Source organism: Ambystoma mexicanum, chromosome 11 (genome assembly GCF_040938575.1).
Source record: "Ambystoma mexicanum isolate Mex_15411 chromosome 11, UKY_AmexF1_1, whole genome shotgun sequence".
Classification (NCBI taxonomy): Eukaryota; Metazoa; Chordata; class Amphibia; order Caudata; family Ambystomatidae; genus Ambystoma; species Ambystoma mexicanum.
The window spans coordinates 31,294,920-31,315,344 of record NC_090934.1 but is presented as its reverse complement, the minus strand read 5'-3'; the positions used below and the strand labels follow the sequence as shown (position 1 = coordinate 31,315,344).

Below are 20,425 nucleotides of genomic sequence, written 5' to 3'. Positions count from 1 at the left end.
CGGAATCCGCTCTAAAAAAATCACACACAGCACAGCAGTAGCCGGGGAGATCCCCCGCCTCCCCACCCGCTGCTGAATGAACGAGAGGGGCCCGGCATCCTTTAATTTCTTCTCCAGACGAGAGCCATCTGTGACCTGCGAGGAGACCCTGAAAAGGGGCTGAGGGTGGCCAAGCGAGCAGCACAGCACAGGTCAGTCAGAGAACATGCTCATTGCACATCATTTGACGGCCGTCCCCAGCTTAACATCCTAATGCAATGTATGCGCATGTTATTTGCACATTCTTTTTAAACACAAGTCCTTTGGACTCACCACAGAGGACACATTAACACTCATGTGAATTATTACAGGTCTGCCTGATGAACGGTTTGAAATTGTGCTCCATTTTTAGGGTGGGCTATTAGGTAGTACACCTATAAGCGAAACCATTGTGTTAGAGTACAGATAGGGAGTACTGGCATATGAGGAGGCACACACAGCTTGTAGGTGTTGTTTTGTTACTTCCCCACCCATTGACTGCCCAGTGCCGATATCCATTCTAATCCCTAAAGCCATTCCCATCCAGTTCCTTCCCCTGCTGTCCAAAAACATCTCCTAATTGGAACTCTTTGAGCTTGCTTTAATGGAGCCTCACCATCAAACTTTGTACTTGAAGCGCCTGCCAGTTCTTCTTAGAGTTAATGACTTAATTGGCTCTGTAGGAGTGCTACTGGTGTAATAAAAATGTGTTAACCAGGGTTGCCTTCAGCCACTTGATTGCCCTTCACTAAAGTCCTGTTAAAAACAAGTAATGGCAAAACGAATAGTTTTGGCTTTTGTATAAGTATTAGGCATTTGCCAGACACTACTTTTAGATGCCCTGCCCAGGTATTTGCACCATGTTTCACCTGCTACCATCTATAGCCAGGTAATACCACTACGGCAGTGCCTGGCAAGTGCCTTTCCCAGGCCTACACTAAAGCCCAAACTGATGGTGTTGCCAATGATTTTTACCCATAGGGTGAAGCTAAACTGGCTCTCTGTGACAATGCTAACATGTAACTTGATGGGTCCATATGGAAACTGAGTGCAAAGCAGAAAGATGTTACACAAGCTACTAGTCAGCATGGGGAAACACTGCAACATTTGTGGCAGCTACAATAATTGTAGGTAATTAGGAGGCATAGATTTCATTGGGTTGCTTATGGAGCTGCCAATCAAATGCCCAGATGCTGTAGTTTCTTTATAACGTCCACCTTTAACTTCTGCGTTGCAGCGGGACTTATATCGTCAGGCGGTGAAGTGTGCATGGTGCCTGTCTTGCTTTTTATGTGTAAGGCAGCACTACGGGTGCTGAGGCAGAAGATAAGAGGGCTATCCCGAACATAACCTCCACTTCAATATGCATAGGAAACCTTCATAGAAAATACATGTAGAGGCCAGTGGCCATATCCTAGGTCATGGCAGGGGATGTCAAGGGGTGAAGGGGTCTGACCAGGATCACAAACCTTGGCTAAAATAGTTGGATTTCAAGGTCTACAGTTATAATGTCTTGTAGAGGTTTACTTACAAAAGAAACGACATTTCTAATTAAAGCCACATGACAGCATGTAATTCCTTACAACATCTTAAGCCAAAAGAATATCGTTGGGGTTTTAATGGTAAACTATAACTCCCAGAATGCAAGTTAATGCCAACCTGAAAAATCTAGTTAATCCCACAGTACCTTCAGTGAATTAAAACATGTAATAAAATAAGTTGTGAAATAAACAAAGATAGACATGTGTGCTCCTTCTCCATCCATCCCACTACTAGCCTGTGCCAGCAGTTGCTGCAGCGCTAAAGATGTGACATGGAGCAGCAGCAGCAATGTGATGGGCTGGTGGTGGGCCGATCTAGGTCTAGCACTGAACCGGCCTGGGCCGTGGCACGCGCATAGCGGGCGGCGCCCACCGGTCCCAGCTTCGGCATTAGGGGGCGAAGATTTTTTCGACCCTGGTACTTATATTTTTACAAATTAAGCACTGGCTCTCCCCACACGGATAAGAGGAGGAACATAAAGACACACTCTTGAGCAAGGTGGAACACAAGAAGGAGCAGTACCTCTGGTGCAAAGGAGAACCTACTGGAGCAGGACGACTGATCCAGGGCCTAGAGCAAAGGGTAGTGTTAGAGATGCAGAGAAAGCCAAATCACAGACAAGAGGAAACCTGCATTGTGGTTCAAAGACGCCAGCGACCCTCCCGTGTGAACGACAGAGTTGGGCAGGCGAGGCTAAGCCTGTGGTATTAACCTTGACTCGAGAATCAAAGCCGCAGAGACAAGAAAGGAACACACACAACTAGTGAGTTAGTGAAAGACATGAATGACACAAACCAGCCTAGGAAAGATTGAAGCCGCAACAGTGTATCGCAGAAGTGAAGGTTGCGCAATGCTGATAAGATGCGAGATAAAGCTAACCAGTGATTAACTTTTAAGGGGCTGATAACTGTGATGCCAGTGATACAGAGGAGCAGTGTTGTGTTATGTTATGTTAAGCCAATTTCTAGAGCGCACGATCACCCTGAGGTATCTTGGCGCTGGAAGGAGAGATCAGCAGCCAGGACCGCAGCAGGACGCAGCCTAAAATAGGAATGTTTGACAGCTTTTCTAAAAGCCAAAGAGTTCGAGATTTTCGTAATAGTCAGTGGGAGTTCATTCCACAACACCGCAGCTGCTAATGAGAAGGCACGTTCTCCAGTCCGTACCCGGTAGTGGGTGGGAACCACCAGCAGGTCAGCCGAAGCAGAGCGCAACCTACAACTGGGATGGTACGACTGAACTTGGCCTGAAGGTATTCTGCACCCTGATCATGGAGGGCATGATGGACAATGCACAATGCTTTAAATTGGACGCGGTGGGTCACCGGGAGCCAATGCAGGGCTCGAAGAACCGGAGATATGTGAGCTCCATAGGGCGTGCCCGTCACCACACACGCTGCCAAATTCTGCAGTCACTGCAATCGCTGGATCAGACCCTTTGGTTGGGCCAAGTAAAGAGAATTGCAATAATCTAGCTGGGATAACACCATGGCTGCCACCACTGGAGGATGGAGAGGGGCAGGAATCATGGGAAGCACTTTCTTTAGTACTTTGAGCTGGAAGTGGCCTGATTGACAAACAGCTGTTACTTGCTTATCCATAGATGGAGACACAGACAAAACGACCTTGTTTTTCACCTTGCCCACCGGCACAGGGAGAGGACCCAGACAAGAAGGCCAGAAAGAGGACACCCAAAGTGTAGGATCAGGGGGACAGCCCACCACCAGCACATCAGTTTGGTCTCCTTTCACTTTAAGCCAATTGCGGTTCATCCACCCCCAATGTCCACCAGACACCCCCGCAGGCATGACGACATCTCAGCCTGATCGAGATCTAATCGGATCAGGATCTGGGTGTCGTCGGCATATGAGTAGCAACTGACGCCAAAGGAGCGGATGAGACACACAAGGGAGAATTCTCAAAAATGTGCTAATTCCCTCTACCTTAGAGACCCCCATCAAATTTGCTGGATTTGAGAACTTGATTCTTTTAACCTGGAGAGAGTAAGACCCTTATTCCCACTCTCGCATATATTTTGATGTGATTTTGTACTCTGTTTCTTTTGGTTGTGGAGTCTGTAAAACTCCATAGGCATCATCATTTACATTGTGTCACACAGCACCTTTAGTGCAGTGACACAGGGAAGTCTTTCAGATTTCCCAAAGGTTTAAATACCTTCTCTGGGATAAACTACTGTTTTCCAGAGCAGTAAAGTGAAATTGACTTTACTTACATTTGTTTACTTTCTAGACCCAGCACACACTATCTTACAATAAGGTGCTGGAGGGGTTACCTAGTATCGCCACACTATCTTACAATAAGGTGCTGGAGGGGTTACCTAGTATCGCCTGTGTCTAGCTTCTCATGTAACATTTTTATGTTACCCTTTCCTCACTGAATGGCTGGTGGCAGTGGTTTACTTTTAACTACCGTGGTGTGCATTTACCGCGGGCTGCGTTTGCAGCTGCAGTAAAGCACCCAAGGGTGCCATTTTTGTCAAATGGCCCCAGTCTTCTTTTTTCGCCATTTCTTTGTGGAAAGGTTCTTCTTGAGATTTACTCAGGTTTGGTCCCTTTGTTCGTTATGCCTTTGGCGGGCTTCACGAGTGAAACCCGCCTCTGGCTCCAGCATGTCTGGCGGGAGCAGGAAGTGAGGGAAGTACCCGAAACGCCATGTGCTTAGTATCCTAGGAGACAGGAATGCACTCTGCAGTGATTGGCCGGCTGACTGTCTGGCAAGGACAGCCACCCTGCTGGGTGAGTGACAGCTAGGCTGGAATGAATGGGAGCAAGCTGCATAAAAGGCAAGGCTTTTTGGCTTGGAAGGCAGAGTCGACCACTGGACAAAGGAATCCAAAGAGAAATTGAAGAGGACGCCTGCTGCAACTCCTGGACCGTTGATTTGCCCGTTGAAGCCCAACTGATGTGCTGAAACTTCATTTTCGTATCGACAGAGAAGGTCCTGCAAGGACGACTTCTCCCTTTGAGTTGGTGGGACCAATCAACTCCAAAGTAAGCCAACTGGGCATCCTCTCGGAACTGGTTGAATTTCCACAGAGTTGCTGCTGGAAACCAAATAGCCAGGGAGAGGAACGCCAGTTCTCTTGCTTTGCTTTTAAGCTGGCCAAGAGCTCCAGGAAGATCCTCTGGACTCCCAGGAAGCAGGACTGACCGAGCCTGAGCCCCCTCAGCAGAGTGCGGGACCCTAGAAGCAAGGAAAGTCCTCCTCGACAGCCAGTACCCGCAGTGTTGCTATTTGCGGTAGACGCGAGGAGGGGAAACACCGAACAGCCACTAGTTTGAAGATTGCCGGTTGCAAGCGGTGACCATCCCATTGCAGTGCAGGAGTCCCCAGAAGTCCTCCCTCTTGTCCCCACGACCGAGGCCCAGGAACAGTGAGATCTGCAGAGCTGCACAGGAACAGGAGTCATCTGCTGCATTCTTTCTTCAATATAAAGTCTGAGAGAACCTACCTCTTACTGTAGAGTTGCTTTCATCATCTACTACTCACAAGTCTAACAGCTTGTGGCCTTACTCTGATTCTTCTTTTTCTTCAAAGACTTCTGAAACATTGTGCAAATACTTTTCTTCCTTACCTGCAAAGAAAGTGCTTCAGCTCACATAGACTTTTGCCCATTGACTTTGGCTAGCCTGTTCCACTGAATAACTGTCCTTACAGCTGAAAACAAACTTAAACTCAAACTATGTGCTACCAACTACAAGAAAGCAATCATCCAAGCTAAAAAAGACGTCTATAATGATAGAATCTCCAACGCATGCTCAAATACAAAGGAATTATTTGCAATCCTGCGAGAACTTGAATCTCCCATACCACCACCCGATAACGTACCCAAAGACAAGCAATGGTGTACCAATATCCAAAATGCCATGGCAAATAAAGTGAAACCACTCCAATCTAAAATTACTATAAAAAAGCCTTGCTCCCTCTTAGTGAAACCCCTAGTATGCCCACGCCCAAACCTAGCCTAACACCTTTCAAATTCACTAAAGTTTCCACCCATGAAACTGAAAAAATAATTGCCTCACTAAAACCTTCCAGTTGCAAAGGCCATTACTGCCCGGCCCAGATAATTAAGAATGCCGCAAGAGACCTTGCCCCCTTCATCACCAAACTTGTCAACGCCTCCTTCTCATCTAGCACCATCCCAAGTAGCTCAAAAGAGTCCTGGGTTCTCCCCCTGCTAAAAAAACAAACCTTAGACCCCTCCATCCCCACCACTTATAGGCCCATCACTACTGTCCCTTTCCTCCTGAAGATAATTGACAGAGTGGCCTATCTCCAAATCCCAAAATACCTAGAGACCAACCAACTCCTCGGCACTCGTCAATCGGGCTTCAGACCGCAACACGGCACTGAGACCGCCCTTATAGATCTCAAAGCCCAAATTGACGAGCTCAACGATAAAGGAAACACAGCTATGCTACTCCTCCTTGATCTCTCGGTGGCTTTTGACCTAGTGGACCATGCAGTACTCTGCAAACACCTAGCGTCAGCCGCCCACTTCTCAAGTGAAGCTATAGCCTGGGTTCAATCCTTTCTCGACAATAGAAGTATGCAAGTCTTCTCCACTTTAGACTCTGCAGACCCTATCCAGACAACATGTGGAGTCCCACAGGGCTCCTGTGTCTCGCCAACAATGTACAATATCTTTACTAAACCTCTATTCGACAAATTGGACAGACTGGGTGTCACCTACACAAATTATGCAGACGACACCCAGATACTCATCCCCCTTTCGGGTAATTTCATTACGGATACAGCTTTATTAAACAAAATGTACACCCTCATTCAGGCATGGATGGCAACCCATGACCTCTGCCTGAATGATGAAAAAACAGAGATCCTTATTCTAGGCTCACCTAACAACTTAAAAAAACTAGACACCAACTACAGTTCCTTCATTATCGACGGCAATATAATCACCGTCGCCAAAGAGGTGAAGACCCTTGGTTTCTACTTGGACTCCACGTTGTCCCTAAGGAAACAAGTGAACTCCCTGGCCTCGTCTACTGCCTATACTGGTAAACTTATCAAAGCATGCAGACCCTTCCTTTCACCAGCTAGCTGCATTATCCTAGCCAATGCACTGATCCTATCAAAATTAGATTACTGCAATGCTCTTTATGCAGGCGCTAACAAATACATCACCAATAAACTTCAAACCTTAAATAACGCGCTCAGAACGGCCCTGAACCTCCCAGTCAGAGAGCACATCTCGGATGTGCGTAGAAATCACAACTGGCTAAAAATTAGCGATAGGATCACCTTCAAAATTGTCACACTAACATTCAAATGCCTGAACAACGCAGCACCCCATACCTCAGGAACGGAATAATAAGAAAAACCTCTACACGACCAACCAGAACAGCCAACTCCTTCTGCCTCCAAACCCCGAGATTCTGACAAAATAAAACAGGAGGCAACAGCTTCCCTGTGCAAGCAGCCCAGTACTGGAATGCCTTACCAGTTGAACTAAGAAGGGACCAGCCTTACAACAGCTTCAGGCACCATACCCGCAACTGGCTCCGACGCAATGACCTTTGAAATCTGAGACCATGTGCATTGTGATCTATTGCCATATGTACCCCTCCTCTCTCACATGTAAATGTACATAATTTATTTACTGTTTATAATATGTTACCCTCTATCCCTACATGTAAAGAATGTATATAATGTAATTAGTGTATATAACAAATGATACCAACTACCTGTAACCTGTAACCTGTAACCAAGTTCTGAATATTCTTGTTATTCTGTGCGCCCCGCTACCCAAGGGTTTTCTGGCGCCCTATAAATAAACAAACAAACAAACAAACAAACAAACAAAACAAACTCTTATTGGGGGAATATTTGCAATCTCTTGTATCATCTAATAACCTTTTCCTTTGACCTATTCCTAAGCTATTCTAAATGCAACAGTGATATATTAATGTCCCCAGGACCTTAGCTACTGCAGTCACTGAGGGTGTAGATTGTGTCTGTGGGCCACCCCAAAGGGGTACTTACTGATTTAGAAACTTAGGAGTGTGTATTTTTGGAGTATATTTGTGTGTTGCTTTATGTTGTTCCCTTCTGAAGAAGGCTTTTTCTAACTGACTGATAAATAAATTAATAATTGTTTATTCAAGAAACCTTGTGTGTAAGAGTTTATTTGAATACTAATCAATGTGAATCTTTGTGTAACTCCCCTACAGCTTACATTGACCCCTCTTGAGATAAGCCTGGCTACTCGTCCACACTACTAACCTGTGTAGTACAGACTCATACCAAAGGTTGGGTTCCTATTGCCAGGTGGTATGGGTTGTTGTAGTGCACCCAAAGGGCACTGCATACAGTCGTGCCCAACAGGCCCAAATATAGATATTGGGCCTCATTACGAGTCCAGCGGTAACCGCGGCGGTAAAACCGCCTGGTTACCGCCGGACTCGTCTTACCATTCTGCCTCCGTGATTCCCGGAATTACCGGGTCATTACAACCCCGGTTTTCAGGGAATCACTGAGGCAGAATGGTGTTAATCCCCATTCCCATTGAGTTCTATGGGACTCGATGGGAATGGGGATCATGGAAACACCGGCAGTATCTCGTAATGCTGCCGGTGTTTCCTGGTCTGCCTGCAGGCGGGCGGTGTTAAACCCGCCAGGTCAGACCTGGCGAGAACATCACCTCCCGCCTGCAGGAGTCGGGATCAGGCGGTCCGGAAACAACAGTGGCAGCGGGTTTACCGCCACCGTTATTTCTGAACCGCCTGAGTTATAATGAGGCCCATTGAATAAGATTGGAGACAGGGAGGAGCCTTACGGCACTCCGCAATTGAGATGACATGGAGCAGAAAGAAAAGGGGGCATAGAGAGGGTCTGGGTACAATCCGCCAGGAATGAGGTGAACCAGGCTAGTAACTGCCCAGATATTCCCATCTGGGCAAGGCGGGACAGCAGGATGGAGTGGTCGACCGTGTCGAAGGCCGCTGATAGGTCTAACCGTATCAGGGAGTGGTCCGGTGAAAGGAAGTAGCCCACTCGTGAGTCTCCGTGAAATGTGAAATGTTTTTGTTATAATGTGGCTTGTGTAGATATATGTAAATACTGTATTTAGGAACATTGTGGGTGAAGTCAGCGTGATGTAATAAACAATCCAAATGGAGTGTTATTTATTGAAAGGATTCCATCAGAGGGACGTTGTTCCTGGAAGAAAATAAGGGAGGCTGTTCTGGGGGTCTGTTAATCTCAACTTGAATAAACCCCTTCAACCAAGATATATGTGTGCTGGCATCAATCCTTACATTGGCGACGAGGATACCTGGATGCTCCAGACCCCCGGCACACCACTAGTGTTGGATTGAGACTGGATTGCACACTGGCCTAGCCACACCACCATCCGGTGTTGGAGCGGCCAATGGAGAGGCCGCTCCGCTCACCCGCGTGGCATCGGCCAACGTGGGACAAAGCAATTAAGCAGTTTGTATGGTACAGCGGATCGGGAAGCAGCCCTTAGCCATGCCCGTTGTAAGTAAGGAGTACTTCTATGCCCAATCCGTGGTATAAACGCCTCAACCACGGTGTAGATCCACCCCGAGAAAGTTTGCATCTGTAACTCAGAGAGGGGTGTAATTATACATTGATCGTAGCACTTTAAGCATCACGCATGCGCACTGAAATGCCTGACCTCCAAGAGTCGACAAAGTGACATCGCGCATGCGCGCGAGCACGGAATTAAGGGCATTCAAGATAGTATCAAACAAAAAGGGTAAAACAGCAACCACTGACTGAGCGCAAGACTGTAGAATATCAGTAATAAGTGGAAGAGTGCTGGTAAGAAGCAACTAGTCCCATAAACTGAATACAGGGCATGAAATGAAATAACTCAATGAGTGTTTTAATAAACTACACGCGCTGTCAAACGGAATACAGGACACATAGTTGCATAACTGTTTCAATAGTGGATACCATGTGCAATCTTGATACAAGGAAAACAACCCTAGCAATCTAGCATCAAAACAAAAAGTGTGACCCCAACATAATGGCAATGACTGGATTACCGGGCCCTTGCACTTACCCTTGCACTTGCCACCAGCTGGCCACACTTTTATTTATTGTCTTATTTATTTTACTGTTATCCTATGTACTGCACTGCCCCCTCCCCTTTCCTCCTGCACTTTTCACCTTCTCCTACCCCCCCTGCACTTATGCAATCTCAATGTCACCTGGCCTAATAGGATTGCTGTCTGTCTTCCCTCTGTTTCCCCTCCCTTGCCTCGTTGCATCTTGAAACACTTGTGTATAGATGCGTTATAAATGCCTTATCATATCATATCAATGTTTTCATGACTTCAAATCCAACAACAATAAATGGAAGGGAGAAAAGAAAGATGATTGCGAGCGACTTTGTTTTAGATGTGCCAGCAGTACACATTTTGCCACATCTCTGTCGTGCCCGGGAAGGAGAGTAGTATGCGCCAAGTGCAATAGACGCTGTCATTATGCAAACTGTTGCACGGATACGCAGTTCAGTCAAAGAAGGGTATTACGTGTTAATGATGAAGATAGTCATAGGTCATCTGAAGAAGAGGAAGGGTGCAATGTTGAGAACATTACAGTTAATGTGGTACAAGATGTAAAGGAGGATGAATGCAAACACCCATATGCTGAAGTATGAGTGAATGGAAAACTGATCTCAATGATGGCTGATTGGGGATCTAAGATATCCTTGATGTCAGGGGAGGTGTCCGAACAGGAGATGGAGGGGGATGTGCGAAATTTACTGGTACCAGACATAAATCCAAGAGGTTATAACCAAGACAAAATAGAATTTCTGGGTTATTTTGATGAGTAATTTGATTTCAAAGAGAGAAGCGCCCATGGGAAGGTCTATATAACTAAGAAGGGAGTGACCTTCCTGGGATGGCATGATCAGAGAAACTGAAAGTTAGTTTAGATCCTAATAAAGAAGGCCAAGTAATGCATGTTAGTTCAAGTGTCGGGGATAGATCTAGACATCTGTTTGAAAGAAATGTGGGTAAAGTGAAAGGTATGCAGCATCGAATTCCTACAGCCTGTACCATTGGGGTTGAGAGAGGGTGTGAAGAAAGAATGTAATGATTTATTATACATGGGAATCATCGAGAGCGGGTGGTGTGGAATGGGCGTCTCTATTGGTAGTAGTAAAGTAGCCAGCCATCTGGGGAGTTACGCATATGTGTGGATTTGCTTGAGTTGGACAGGTGGGTATTAATAGACCTCCATCCATTACCCAATATGGGAGAGATGCTTGCTGTAATAGGGCATGGACGAATGTTTTCCGAGTTAGACATGGCCTCTGCGTACCATCAGGTGGAATTGGAGGAGAATTGGAGGAAGTTGACCGCATTTGTGACGCATGAAGGCGTATTCCAATTTAGGAGGATGCCATTTGGGCTAGTTTCGGTGTCGTCTGTATTCCAAAAAATGATGGACAAGCTATTTCATGGAGTGAAGGGAGTGTTCTCTTTTTAGGACGACATATCGGTGTGTGGGGATGATGAAATGGAGCTAGACAAGGTGCCTGACAGCAGATCTCTTAGAGTTTTAGGATCAAGGGGAGTTACATTAAGGGAACAGAAATGCGGTTTTCCTGTAAACAAGGTAGAGTATTTGGGACATGAAGTGTCTGTGCAAGGGATAAAACCCAAAAGTGCTATGGTCAGAGCTATAAAAGAAGTCGAGAAACCTAAATTGAAGCCAGAGCTAAGGTCATTTTAAGAAATGTTGGAATTCTACCAAATATGTGTTAAGAATTATGCAGATAAAGTGTGTGAGATCAGAACATTGTTGAGGAAGGGTGACGAGTTTATGTGGAATGAAGAGTGTAATCGGGAATTTGATATGATAAAAGAGGAAATTGATCTGGCATGCCCGTCAGGAAAATTTGATAAGAGAAATGTGATCATCGTGGATACGAGCGATGTGGGCATAGGAGCTGTGTTATCCCAAGTGAACAAAGAAGGAGCGGAGGAGATAATTGCGCATGCGCTGAGAGACCTAAGGGGTGCAGAAAAGAGATACTTGTGTTGGAGAAAGAGGCTTTGGGATGTTATTGGGCTGTGCAAAAACGTAAGAATTTTGTAGGGGTCACAGATTTCATTATAAAGATGGATCATAAGCCGTTAAAACCATAATCGAGTGCAAGGGACTTGATAAGGTTTCGAGATGAGAAGCCAGTTGGGTTACATGTTTGCAATGTCACAGGTTTGACATGTGTGTAATATCTGGGAAGGACATTGCATTGGCCGACTGTCTGTCGAGGTTAGGTAGAGGTACGGATAAAGGCAAGGTGGAGGATAACTTGGAATTGGTTTTTGTGAATTATGGAGGCATTTTAAGCAAAGAAGAGTGGATGGATGCCACTGAGAAAGATGGAGTTTTGTCAAAGATAAGAATGTATGTTGAATCCGGACAGCCCAGGAAAGGGGAGTTACTGCAAAGTGAGAAAGCGTTTTGGGAAGTGCAGGAAGATTTAAGTGTTGTGGATAAAATTGTAGTTCGATGGGAACGTGGGATTGTTCCAGAAGCACTTAAAGGAAGAATAATTGATTTGACCCACAAGGGTCACATTGGCGTAAATAGGACCAAGGCTATATTAAGGAGTGAGTATTGGTGGCAAGGTTTTGATTGGGAAGTTGAAAGAAAATTGGCAGAGTGTGTGCAATGTATAAAAGGAGCTGAGGGAGTGATGGCGAGAGGACAACCCATGATGGAGTCTGATGTGCTGCGTAAAGTTCGGGATGATGTTGCAATGGATGTACTTGGTCCCATGGAGATGGGTGGTGGCTGGGGAAAATATATTATAGTGTTGATTGATTTGTTATTGAGGTGGTGCCAGTTCAAGATTGTCAAGGAAATATGTGGTGAAAACATTGTCGAGTCCTTGCAAGATATTTTTGCAAGGGAAGGATTTCCCAATAGCATTCTGACTGACAACGGGGTGCAATTTACTGGTAAATGTTTTGAAGAGTATGTGAAGAAGTGCAGGATGAAACACAAACAATCAGCATTATATCATCCAGAAGGGAATGGAATGGTTGAAAGAATGAACAGGTGTATCATGGAGGCTATACGAATGCCAGGTGCATGTGGAGTGGATAGAAAGGTAGCGACTTAGGAAAGAGTGTACGCCTTGAGAATGTCTCCACATGCTATAACAGAGGTATCAACATTTGAATTGATGAGTGGAAGCAAGGTGAATACAGAAGTGAGTCCTCCCTGGTTGGGAACAGAAAGAGAATCTGATTGTGTAATTGATGAATTAAAGAGCATGTTGAGAGAAAAGAAAGGGAAGAGTATAATGAGAGAAAATAAGAGAAGAGGGAAGAAGGAACTCAGAGTGAAATGTAGAGATTGGGTGAGGATTAAGAAAGAAGTAGTGACGAGGAAGGGTGATGTTTTGTATTCAGATCCTGTACGGGGGATAGCGGTTATGAAGGGTGCTGTGAGAGTTAGTGGTGGTCAGGTTTGGAACAAATACCGGATTGCAATTGTGAAGAGGGGTTGTGTTAGATAAAGACGGGAGGTGTGTTATAATGTGGTTTGTGTAGATATATAAAAATACTGTATATAGGAACACTGTGGGTGAGGTCAGTGTGATGTAATAAACAATAGTAATGGAGTGTTATGTATTGAAAGGATTATATAAGTGGGCCGGTGTCCCTGGAAGAAAGGGAAGGATACTGTGCTGGGGGTCTGTTGATCTCAACTTGAATAAACCACTTCAACCAAGATATATGTGTGCTGGAATCCATCCTTACAGTTTTGTTATAAAGCGGCAAAGTGAACGAACTCTGAAATGTGTTATGGTCAAGAATAACCCCTGCAAAAGGGGAAGTGAAATGGTGAATGCTTGAAGAGTAAGATTTCTTTGAACGTTTGTGCTTGTGGTACTGAACTACGAAGACCAAGAGACACTGGGGCAAATATTATAAGAGTGTGAGCTTAAGAGAAAGTCGAAGTGGTCCTGCGGAGGTCTATGGTAAAAGCCTCGCACATTCGAAAGTCTTCGCCATCGGAAAAAGGTCTGAGCCCGACTGAGGGAAACCGGAAGTGTGATAAGTTAGAGGAAGGGAACCACTAACAAATGTGAATTAAGCTTGGAGAAGGGAACCCCTACAAGTTTTGTGATTGAGGGGTCCGAGCCTGATGGAGGGAGACCTACGTGAACTTTTTGTTGAACTGTGAAAGAACATTTGGAATGCTGGAAAAAATGACTTCAATGTGGAAGGCCAGGCGCCCCTCATGCTTTGAACTGCCTTTTGTTTTGAGAACCTGAGCCATGGTGTGTCATCCTGTCTACGGGGGCCGCCTTACTCCGTGCTGTCTAACGTGGGGAGGAGAGCTGACTCAGCCACTTTGATCCTTTATGTTATAACACTGGTTTTCCTTTGCATACATATTCCCCTTTACACACTTCCTGTATGAGAGATAGGGCAGACATTAGGCTTTGTTAGTATAGGCCATTTTGATTTGACAAAGACTGACTAGGACTGTGTTTTCTTTATTAGAGACTACTCCCGTCATAGCTATAGGGCAAAGTAGAGTTTCTCCAAACCCCTAGAATCTAATAAAGGTTTTGAAACTTGCAACTCTTGTGTCAGTGTCATACTTGTGATACCATGCCTCCCTTAAAGTTGTCATTTAGACTTCTAAAGTAAATGTATTGGCAAGTGCAACTGGTGATGTCAACATGCTCTCCATAGACCTCTAAGGAAGTAGGTACAAAATGACCATACTGTGTCTAATTTCAAATTGAAACATACCTTTTTCTTGTGTTAAGATGACAAAATAAGGATATCCTTTTATGAATAGTGATTCATGTACGTACACTATAAGGGTGCAGAAGTACGCGTCTGACACAGTGGTGACATGTTTGTTGGTAAATACTTTTTTAAAATATATAAGTAAAGAAATGGAGAACCTATCTTGGCCTATTTCTACAAGGTGTTTTCCTACTGAACAAAAAGACCAAGGACTCTGTCAGGATGTCAAATAAAGTAAAGAAATGTGCACTGTCCTGTGTCCAAACCTATTTCCATCCCTAGACTCTAGGTTAACTAAGTAATAACTGGGTGTCGTCTTGATCGAGAAGGAGGGTTTGCTCATTCTGGATACAAATTCAAATGTTCAGTTCTTGAAGAAAAAACACAGTGAGTAGTTATTTATCTTAAAAGTTCTGGCTGTTCGATGCTCTTCCAAACATATACAAAAACACAGATCCCACGTATCTGGGGGGATCTCTTCCCCTGTTCTTTCAGACTGTAGGACTTCTTATTTCACAAACGCACAGTTCCCAAGTATCGAGGGGCGTTTCTTCCCCAGCTCACAAATGTAGCACCAAGTCTTGTCCACTATCCTGCCAGACTTGACCGTGGATCTTAGTATTCCAAAAAATAGCCCTTATTTTGGCAATGGGTAATCAACCGCTTATCTTCATTTCTCACATCTCTTTTTATCTCTTATGAGAGTCCCAGACCCCTCTGGGTTGTCTCGGGATCTCCCAGACTTGATGTGTAGCTTGTCTCTCTTTTGTGTGGGTCCCAGAGTCCTTTGTTCTCTCTGGACCTCCTTGACTTGCGATGGGCCCAAGCCCCTTGATTGCGTGCCTCTTTGGATTTGTATGGGCCCTTGACCCCTGTGCAGGTCTCGCCTGACTTTGTATGGTCCCAGACTCTGGGGTGCTTGCTGGGCTTCCCCGACTTCATTTGGGTCCCAGACCGCTCTCTCAGGTTTATCACATGTTGCCTGGTTCACTAACCTGCCAAGCACTGTTTTTCATGTGAATGTCTTAGTTTACGGTATGAGGGAAATGGGGGTATTCAGCCTTCCCCAAATGCCTCCTTTGTTTTCTTCTATCTCCACCACCTGCTGCTGTAACCCAAGTACCTTTTGTGGCATTATCAGCTTGCTCGGGTGGCTTCACTGAACTGCTTCTTCCTTCCACGGGCTTCCGCACGTCTTCCAATGATCTTTGCTTGTCCTCGCAGCATTCCCAGGTCTGGTCCCTCTCAGCCTGTCCTTCTCAGCCAAAAGACGCAATCCAAATCCCGGTATCCCCCAAGGCCTCCAATTCTCCAGCCTGGACAACAGGGAACACAGCGTGTGTATGGTGAGGCTCTGTCATCCTTTCCTGTTCTCCGCGGGCCTCCAGCTGGCTCTTGGTTCCTCCAGGGAGGATCTAGCAAGGTACAGTCTTTCTTCCCTTTTTATTGCTGGGGGTGACTCTAGTTTACTGAACCGCATATGTTGGTTCCGCGTTGGGCTTTTGCCTCCTTGCCTGTTCTTCGTGTGAATGGTTGTATGAGCTCCATCTGGGTAGACCTCACTCTTCCTTGTCCCAGTATGGCCTGTATGGATGGGGTCTTCTACCCTATAGAGATATACAGACATGTGCAGGACCACAGTGGACTGAGTGGGATGGGTGGCAAGAGGAGACAGAAATGGAAGGGGTGTATACCGCGTTCTCCCAAGATAATCCTCACTGATCCATGGAGAGCTTCCTCACATGAGATCCACCCACTGAGTACCACCCCCAAAGGGACTATCGGCTAGCTGCCTCTCCTCACTGGCCTCATGGGAAAGGGCTCCCCGCATGGAAGCAGTGACGATACCCTGGGATTCATCACAAAACTCTATCCAAAATTGTAATATTATGGCTTTTAAATTAAATTCTAGATCCTCAACCACCAGATAGTCTACATAATGCCTGCAATAATATGGTAGAAGCCCTGAAGAAGGACTGAGCCATAAACTATAAGGCAAGAACAGCTGAAACGTATGTAGGCAATATTCAGACAAAAGCATATGAAGCAAGCCGTATTCTTAAATACATGCGACCAGAATGACCGCTAACTTTGCTTAATCTACCTATAGTAGGAGAGTACATTTGGAATCATTGACTCTTGTTGTCTGTTTTACCTGATGGTGCAGATACATGTAGGCTATTGATTAATCCCTCCAATGTAGGATTACGCTTTTATGTGACAGTATAAAAGGTGAAGGTTTCACAAGTGGTTTTGTGATGTTTGGTATGTCGTTGTTTATGGCGGTAAAATACTCGTTAACACTAGAATTGTTCATGAAATACTCATAATTTCTTTCTGTAAATTATACTGAATTCACCTTTGGTGCATGTTTAGATGTTTTAACTTTCTTTGTTAATGGTATTATATTTGAGGTCGATTGATTTCGGGTTCTTACTTTTGTGATTACTTTCGTAACTACAACAATCGCAGACCCATTGGACCCTGACACAGCTTGAACACTTGGGTCGCCCTCTATTAATGTTTTCTGGTGCCGCACAATTGTAAGTGCCACTGTGAGGCATTGTAGGATGCCAGGGCAGAGCTGCCTTCTTAAAATGGTGGCCTTCTTTTTTTCTTTTTCGTGTTGGCTCATATGCCTCCTTCGCTTCCCTTTTTTTCTGCATTAATGGAATGGAAATCAGACAGTTAATGCAAATTAATTTTGCTTTCTTATGGTAATTTTTTTAATTGTGTTTGGGGAAAAAGTGAAAAGTAAGCGGCATAGGTCATCAGGGGTTGGGCGGAGTGGTCATAATGCAGCAGTAACGCTATTACCACTGCATTACCGCTCCACCAAATCCTGAGTTTTGGGAGACTCAGAGGATTCACCCCCAGCTCTGAGTGGTAATTGTGCCAAAAAGGCCCTATTGAGTCTCATGGACTCGAGAAAATGGGGATTTACCGCTGCGCCGGACCACGTTGCGGTAATGCTAATTGCGTTAGGCAGTATCCCAGTGAACTTACTGACGTCTTTGTAAAGTTTTCCTGCGTGCTTGCACACAGGCAGTGATATTCAGGGTTATGAATATCAATGGAGATCTCATGATAGAGAATGAGCTGAGCATTGTACACAGCACACAAGTTCCCACGACAGTCTGGGACAAAGCACTCCAGAATGAATGCATGTCCAGACATGAACGATGCTTGCCACAGGACATGCAGCAGCTGAATCTCAAGCTCCGGGGCATAGACACAGGGAGGTTTTTATCAAAATACAGAAAAACTGGCATGCAAAAGCACAGATGCTGCCAGTTGCTCTAGCCATGTCTGCACAGAGCCATGAACTGGGAGGATGGACATGGAGGAGAATTGGCAAGGTAAGGGAGGTTCTACGTACAGATCATGGCTGCTATGCTTTGCACAGTTTTGTACCTAAATTGGTGTCACTCTGCATCATGCCCTAGTTCAGTCATTTTCCCGGATAATATCCCATCAGTATGGTGCAAAGGGGACACAATGTAGGAATAACATGCTACTTTTAGTAAGGAATTTCTAAGATTACGAAAATAGGTTACCTTGGTTGGTTACAGGTTTACTTGTCTGTCCTCCAGCATCTGCAAATAAAGAGTGATGTCCCTGCTACAGCAACCCCGCTCGAAGTGTGGTCTGAGGAAGGTGATCTTCTATGGATTATTGCCACCTCTAAGCCGCCTTGCATACAGTTTCTTTGCGGTAGATTAGTGTAGTGCAGTACTACGTAAACAACTGTAAATAAAAAAATAAATATCCGTTCAAGACTTTTTTCCCAGTTTCATTTCAGTATAGGCATGCCAATTTAACCTGGTACAAGTGTACTTTTTGAGACTAAATGTAATTCTCATATGTATGTAATTCGTATAATTCACTTGAATATAATGTGTGCGTCCATGCTCCGGAGTGTGAGGGAGTGTCTTGTGTGTCGGGTGTTCTGATATACTTCCACAGAGTCCCTGTGGGGCTTTGATTTCATGGCAAACAGAAGCTTTGCGATCTATGCTCCTGATAGGATTGATTGCCAAGCCTGGTCTTACTCAGCGAATCGACATTCTATTGATGTTACCTGGCAACTAAAGGAACCGGGAAACAGTACGTTAGCACGCGCATCCGTGCTCCGGAGTGTGCGGGTGTGTCTTGTGTCTGGTGCTCTGGTGTGACGGTGGACAGGATATTCAGGCAAGACAGTGCATAGTTAAATTGCCTGCCTTTACTGCTCTACCATTTGATAATACGGAAAGCATCGCTGCGTAGCGCGAAAAGTTATTTAAGGGAAAATGCTGGGAATAAATCGGATGCTTTGTAAAATGCAGTCATCATTATTAAGGACACAAAAGCACAAGACTCAGGTGACAAGCCTCAACCACTCATTACAAGATTTTTTTATAAACCAATGCCTACTCGGAATGTACCTGCGAGTAATGAACAAATACTACTGAATCACTCTTCATCCGACACAATAGATAATAATAATTGTTGTTAAAACTGGTTGTCGGACTGCAGAGAGCTTCATTCGGGGTGAGAGGGAGCTGCCGCTGAATGATGTAGGCACGGATATTTTGGATTTACACCTATCTTACTCGCCGGATCTCACTGCATTGGTCTCTATATCTGATGACCCCTACACCTCGATCTCGACTTCCTCTGATGAGGATGAAGATGATATTAAAGAGGAAATCGTACAGAAAAATAATGTAGCCTGTAGCAAGAGCGATTTAGACCGGTTTGTCGCCAAAATATATGCGTTAGCTCTATTGTCAGCCAATATAGCCAGGGAACAAATGCTAATTTAGACAACTTTGAATAAGCCTGCGAAAGCCACTGAAAGAAAGACGATGGAAATGAAAATAATAGCTACGGATACCAAAATAAAATAATCTCTAATAAAGGCAAAAAAATATCTTTAATCCCCACCATTTCGGAAAGGGATCTGCCTAGACTGGCCCCCTCTCCTTATATATACATGCCTCTGAAGAGCCGCTGACCAAGAAAAATGAGATCAGGAGGAAGAATTTATCCCACCTCCGTTGTCATCAATTAATAAGGAAATACCTACGAAAATGGGGACAAAGCAAATAAAAGTAAAACCTGCTATCTCTAACCAGAGTTATGAAAGCGGGAACAGGTGTCAGATATGTCTGTTATATCCTCTTCCACTTGTGAAGAGTCTGATTCCCTGTCCTCCCCTTCCTCCTCACCTCTGATTTTCCGGTGTAATGCAAGCTTCGGGTTATCCTGAGTTCGAGTCTTCACCTTTTTTTTTTTGTAGATAAGGACGACCGTGAAAGGACGCCACAGTGACACCCAATGGGTGAACTGTGGCTACCCTCCTCAGCCGTTGGACAGTGGGGAAAAAGCCAGTGGCATAAAAAACCCCAATAAGGTATTCCTCTGCTGAAGAGATGAGTAGATCAGGAATCTCCAGGGGTAGTAAACTTTGACGTATAAACTGCAGTTGAGTGCCTGAGAAACACAGGTAGAGAGTTCCGGTAGCAACAAATCAATTGAGGAAGAGGCAAGGCAGTCCGTTGTACAGAAGGAGGTCGATACACAGAATGGCAAGGCTGAAAGAAAAGGGGGGGGCGGAGTAGAAAGGAATGAAAGAAGGCAAGCCTGAGGGAAAACAACACAAGATGGGGGGAAGGGACCGGCGAAAGACGGGAGCGGAAAAGTAGAAGGAAGAAGGGCAAGGATACGGAGGCGAGAAGATAATCTGGAAATCAGAAAGGGAGGAAAAATAGAACAGGGAGACTAGAGACAGTAAGGAGACAAAAACTCTGAGGAGCGAAGTACAAGGAGTACGGCGGCGCAGGCGATCAGAGATACTGTTTGATGCAACGCATCCGACACCGGAAGTGAGAGGCTAAAGAACCGGCGTCGGAATGCGTAGAAGAAAAGACTAGACCCGTACTCTGCGCTTCGCCGTGCGTGAAGGAACCAGCAATGGAGGACGCAGCTTCCATTTAGATCAAAGCCGCCAGGCTCCCTGAGGTGTGCCAACAGGGCTATAAAGCCTGAGCCAAAATCGTTAATGGAGCCTCCCAATAA

General features: G+C 45.2%; 1 protein-coding gene and 1 long non-coding RNA gene across 3 annotated transcripts in view; one reads left to right on the top strand and one right to left on the bottom strand.

Moving 5' to 3' along the window:
* ZBTB8B (zinc finger and BTB domain containing 8B) overlaps window positions 1-20,425 on the top strand; it is a 133,647-nt gene that overhangs the window by 81,827 nt on the left and 31,395 nt on the right. The gene's annotated exons all lie outside the window — the stretch shown is intronic.
* Window positions 1-20,425, bottom strand: part of LOC138503033 (uncharacterized) — a 282,445-nt gene that overhangs the window by 256,013 nt on the left and 6,007 nt on the right. The window contains exon 2 of one of the 2 annotated variants that reach the window (XR_011279566.1): window positions 17,920-18,109. The exons of the other annotated variant lie outside the window; for it this stretch is intronic. This is a non-coding gene — a long non-coding RNA (uncharacterized lncRNA). The remainder of the gene's footprint in view (window positions 1-17,919; window positions 18,110-20,425) is intronic. 2 annotated transcript variants of the gene reach the window in all.